This window comes from Triticum aestivum, chromosome 5A (assembly GCF_018294505.1).
Source record: "Triticum aestivum cultivar Chinese Spring chromosome 5A, IWGSC CS RefSeq v2.1, whole genome shotgun sequence".
Lineage (NCBI taxonomy): Eukaryota > Viridiplantae > Streptophyta > Magnoliopsida > Poales > Poaceae > Triticum > Triticum aestivum.
The window spans coordinates 410716689-410722614 of record NC_057806.1 but is presented as its reverse complement, the minus strand read 5'-3'; positions in this window follow the sequence as shown (position 1 = coordinate 410722614).

Sequence of the window (5926 nt, the reverse complement as noted above, 5' to 3'; positions counted from 1 at the left end):
GCGTCAGCGGCGCCGCTCTAAATCCCGCCAAAGCAAAAACGGTGATTCCGGCACGGGAGATAATACTACCCCGGATAGCGCCGAAGAACACCCACCTTAGCAAGATTCGGCACAGGGAGATGGAAAAGCCAGCCCTCATGAAAAAGCGGCAGAACAAGAGGTCGAGGATGATAACTATACGCCTCCCTCCGAAGACGAGGCAAGCCTCGATGACGACGAATTCGTCATACCATCAGACCCCGCCGAACAAGAGCGTTTTAAACGCAGGCTTTTAGCCACGGCAAGCAGCCTCAAGAAAAAGCAGCAACAGCTTAGAGCTGCCCAAGATTTGCTAGCTGACAGATGGACTGAAGTCCTTGCGGCCGAAGAGTATGAACTCGAACGCCCCTCCAAGAGTTACCCGAAGCGCAGGCCGCTACCCCGATCAGAGGAGGAAGCACCTACATCACCAGCGCATGACATGGCAGACCGGCCACCTCGCGGCCGCGACAGAGAGGCCTCTCGGCCCTCCACCCAAGCCATGCCCCGACGCCGCTCAACTAAGGCACGGGAAAATGCGCCAGACCTGCGAGACATACTGGAGGATAAGGCAAGACAAACAAGATCGATCTACGGATCGCGCAGGCGCCCTACGGCACGTGACAATGATCTTCACTCCGGATACAACAAATCCGGCCGGGCCGAACACAACAGACATAGCTCTTCCGAGCTGCGTCGTGATATAGCCCAGTACAGAGGCGCCGCACACCCGCTATGCTTCACGAATGAAGTAATGGATCATAAAATCCCAGAGGGTTTCAAACCCGTAAACATCGAATCATACGATGGCACAACAGATCCGGCGGTATGGATCGAGGATTATCTCCTTCACATCCACATGGCACGCGGCGATGATCTACACGCCATCAAATACCTCCCGCTCAAACTTAAAGGACCGGCCCGGCATTGGCTTAACAGCTTGCCAGCAGACTCAATCGGTTCTTGGGAGGACCTGGAAGCCGCATTCCTCGACAACTTCCAGGGCACTTACGTGCGACCACCGGATGCCGACGACTTAAGCCACATAATTCAGCAGCCAGAGGAATCGGCCAGACAATTCTGGACACGGTTCCTAACAAAGAAAAACCAGATAGTCGACTGTCCGGACGCAGAGGCCCTAGCAGCCTTCAAGCATAACATCCGCGACGAGTGGCTTGCCCGGCACCTGGGACAGGAAAAGCCGAAATCTATGGCAGCCCTCACGACACTCATGACCCGCTTTTGCGCGGGAGAAGACAGGTGGCTAGCTTGCAGTAACAACTTACCCAAGAACCTTGGTAATTCGGATACCAAGGACAAAAGTGGCAGGACACGTCGGAATAAGCAAAAACGCCGCGTTAGCAGCGACAGCAATGAAGACACGGCAGTCAATGCCGGATTCAAAGGCTATAAATCCGGTCAGCGGAAAAAGCCATTCAAAAAGAATACTCAGGGCCCGTCCAGTTTGGACCGAATACTCGACCGCTTGTGCCAGATACATGGCACCCCCGAAAGGCCAGCCAATCACACTAACAGGGATTGTTGGGTGTTCAAGCAGGCAGGCAAGTTAAGGGCCGAAAACAAAGACAAGGGGCTGCACAGCGACGACGAGGAGGAGCCCAGGCCGCCGAACAACAATGGACAGAAGGGCTTTCCCCCACAAGTGCGGACGGTGAACATGATATACGCAACCCACATTCCCAAGAGGGAGCGGAAGCGTGCGCTACGGGACGTATACGCGATGGAGCCAGTCGCCCCAAAGTTCAACCCATGGTCCTCCTGCCCGATCACTTTTGATCGAAGGGACCATCCCACTAGCATCCGTCATGGCGGCTTCGCCGCATTGGTTCTCGACCCAATCATCGACGGATTTCATCTCACAAGAGTCCTCATGGACGGCGGCAGTAGCCTGAACCTGCTTTATCAGGATACAGTGCGGAAAATGGGCATAGATCCCTCAAGGATTAAGCCCACAAGAACGACCTTTAAAGGCGTTATACCAGGTGTAGAAGCCAACTGTACAGGCTCAGTAACACTTGACGTGGTCTTCGGATCCCCGGACAATTTCCGAAGCGAAGAGTTAATCTTCGATATAGTCCCGTTTCGCAGTGGCTATCACGCCCTGCTCGGACGAACCGCATTCGCAAAATTCAATGCGGTGCCGCACTACGCATATCTCAAGCTCAAGATGCCAGGCCCTCGAGGAGTAATTACGGTCAACGGAAACACCGAACGCTCCCTCCGTACGGAGGAGCATACGGCGGCTCTCGCAGCGGAAGTACAAAGTAGCCTTCTCAGGCAATTCTCCAGTCCGGCCATTAAAAAGCCAGACACTGCCAAGCGCGCCCGGAGTAACCCACAGCAGGACCGCCTGGCACACTCTGAGCAAGCGTAGCAATGCGGCCCCAACCCTAGCTCTCGCGACATAGCGAAACCAGTACCTTGCGTACATAACTACGCCCTTGAAATACCATGGGCACAGGGGAAGGGGCACAATAACGGCACGCCCAAAATACGGCTTAAAACGTACTAGGGGCTGCCGGATTCTTTTTTTAATTTTTTCTTACTTTCAGGACTCCATACTTCGGACGACCTGTTCGGCAATTCGACTGCCGCACAAACGATGCAAGATCCAGGGAGGCAGACAAGCCATGCCGCATTATGGAACTCCCAGGTGGTCTCTGTTACGAGCGGTATACCTGTTTTAAATACAATTCCGCGGCCTGCCCCTGGTCAGGACATACTGAATAGTCCAATATCTTTTGCTTATCGCACTATTTGTATCGTTCGGCTTTGATAAATAGCCTCTCTATAAACAATGCATAGCTTTTGTCTATTTTTTGCATTATCCTCTTTTCACATATATGTTTATTAAATGACATGATTGCACCCGTACACCATGGTACGGCAAACACGCCAGGGGCTTCAGTACCCCTCATTATGGTGTGACAAGTCCGTACACTTTCACAAGTGCGGCACCCCGAACTCATAGCACTATATGCATCGGCTCCGAATCATGATTTGGGTCAATAGTTGGGTTTGCCCGGCTCCTATGTTTTGGTGCCTTACGTTCCGCTATATCGGCTAAGGTAGCACTAGGAGAACCACTGCGATTGTGCCCCGGTTCAGCTGGGTTAAGCACCTCAGTGGAGAAAGCTAAAACTGACTGTCATGATGAGGCGAGAGACCGGTCGCTGTTCGAGAGGTTTTTTCGAGTCCCTAAAGACTTATGCCGCTTCGAGCGAGGAGCTGGCTTTGTCCGGCCAAGGCGTGGATAGCGCCCCGAACTCGGTCTTCCGAACTAGGGGCTTCGCCGAAATTTAAAATTATAGAGTTCTATGGCTAAGTGAGAGTGTTCAAGCATTATAGTCCGATTGCCTGGTTCGTTGTGCTGAGCGCCTCCCTCGAAGGACCCAACTATGGGAAAAAGAGCGCTCAGGTTTATCCCGAACACCCCAGCACTAGTGGCATGGGGGCAGAAGCCGACGACTGGCCATCTCTCAATTTTTGATAAACGGCCGCACAGAAAGTAATATTTTAAATTCAATAAGCATTGCTTAGCGCATATGAACAAGTTTTCAGCGCACAGGATAAACACGAGCGAGTTCATTCAAAAATCACATCCTTGGTACATTCATCCGCCACAAGGCGGGCACCTGCAAGAACATCCTTGTAGTAGTTCTCGGGCTTGCGATGCTCCTTCCCCGGCGGCGGCCCGTCCTTCACAAGCTTCTCACCGTCCAGCTTACCCCAGTGCACCTTTGCACGGGCAAGGGCCCGACGGGCACCTTCGATGCAGACGGAGCGCTTGATGACCTCGAGCCTCGGACAGGCCTCCACCAGCCGCCGCACCAGCCCGAAATAGCTCCCAGGCAGGGCCTCTCCGGGCCACAGCCGAACTATGAAGCCCTTCATGGCCTGTTCGGCCGCCTTGTGGAGCTCGACCAGCTGTTTCAGCTGGTCGCTCAAAGGCACAGGGTGTCCGGCCTCAGAATACTGAGACCAGAACACCTTCTCCGTCGAGCTGCCCTCTTCAGCTCGGTAGAATGCGGCGGCGTCGGATACGCTGCGGGGAAGATCTGCGAATGCCCCTGGAGAGCTCCGGATTCGGGTAAGTAACAAGTAGTTTACTTTTATATTTCTGCTTTGCATAAAGAATGCCTTACCCGCTGCTATCTTCCTCATCTCCTCCAACTCTTGGAGGGCCTTTTGGGCTTCGGCCTTGGCAGACTTGGCAGTCTCAAGGGCCGTCGCGAGCTCGGATGCTTGCGCCTTTGACTCAAGCTCCAAACTCTCATGTTTTTTCATGAGAGCCTGAAGCTCTTGCTGCACCTCGCCGACCTGAGCCCCAAGTCTGTCTCGCTCGGTGCGCTCCGCGGCCGTTTTCTTTTCGGCCTCAGACAGCGCCTGCTTAAGGGTCGCCACCTCAGTCGTGGCCCCTACAATAAGCAGTACAATCCTGTTATTTTTTTGCAATCACGCCTTTTTATAGGCACTTTTTCTGTAAGGTATTTCTTACCTTCTTTCTCCTCGAGCCGCCGCTTGGCAAGGCCGAGCTCTTGCTCGGTCCGCTCGAGGTCCTGCTTCAGGACACCCACCTCCGCAGTCAGTGCGGCGGTGGATAGCAGCGAAGCCTGCATACGCATATTGACTCTTTTTTGTTAGACTCCTGCGAAATTTAATAGATCCTCTATTCGGCTTTTCTTTCCGAACGCCAAACAGAGCATCAGGGGCTACTGTCTATGCGGTAATATTTTTACATATTTTTACTTACCTCGAAGCCTGTTAGAAGGCTAGCGCAAGCTTCAGTCAGTCCGCTCTTGGCGGACTGAACCTTCTGGATCACCGTACTCATAATAGTACGGTGCCCCTCGTCGATGGAGGCGCCGTCAAGCACCTCCAGCAGATTGTCCGGCACCTCCGGTTGGACGGAGGCCGCCGGCTCAGAAGGCTTGCTCCTCTTGGAAGGAGTTCGCCTACCGCGGTCCGGAACTGTGGAAGATTCCGGCGCGGTGTCCGGCACAAAGCCGGACTTGGAGCCCTGGGGGGCCTTATCCCCTTCACTCCTGGAGTCCGGGAGGTTGCCTTGCGGCTCCTCCGGGACCACCTCCTCCTGCCCCGGAGCTTGTCGCGATGCCACTTCGGCGTCGTCTGCAGTGCGGGGGGAGACAGCGGGCGGAACTGAGTTCACGTCCGATGAGTCCAGGGAGCCGCCCGACGATTCATTGAATTCGGCCCGGGGCGGGCTGCATAATTACGTTCGACATTAGGGAAAGCTGTGCAACAAAGGAACATCATGAGTTACTCTGATATCCGAACTTACGATTTCGCCGGACGCTTGGCCCTGTTTGGCCACTCCTCTCCGCCCTCTTCGGCGTCGGGGGAGTAGTCCGGCGGAGGGGTCTTCCTTTTCCTAGACCCCTCGGCCTCCCCCGTTGGGGCGGCCTTCCTCTTCTCTCCTCCCTCCGCTGGGGGGGAGAGTTTTCTTCTTCCTCCTCCTCGTTTTCACGGGAAGAGGGCGTCTCGGACTCGTCGGATGACGAGTCCGACACCACCACGTTACGGGCACTCTTTCGAGTCCCCGTGGTCTTCTTCTTCTTGGCCTTCTTCTCCGGCACCACATAAGGCGCCGGAACCAGCAGCTTCACTAGTAGAGCTGGGGCTGGGTCTTCGGGCAGCGGAGCCGGACAGTTAATCGGTCCGGATATCGCCCGCCAAGCCTGTCAAAGGTAAGGGAGTTTAGATCCCGCATAGAGTCAAACTATGAAAAAAGCTTAACATCCTGTAAAAGGTGAAGATAGCTTACCTCGCTAGCGTGACGCTGTGAGCTGTATCCGCGGTCCTCGGAAGCGTATGCGGGAGCCTCGGCGCCCTTGAATAGCACCTTCCAGGCATCTTCGTACGTCGT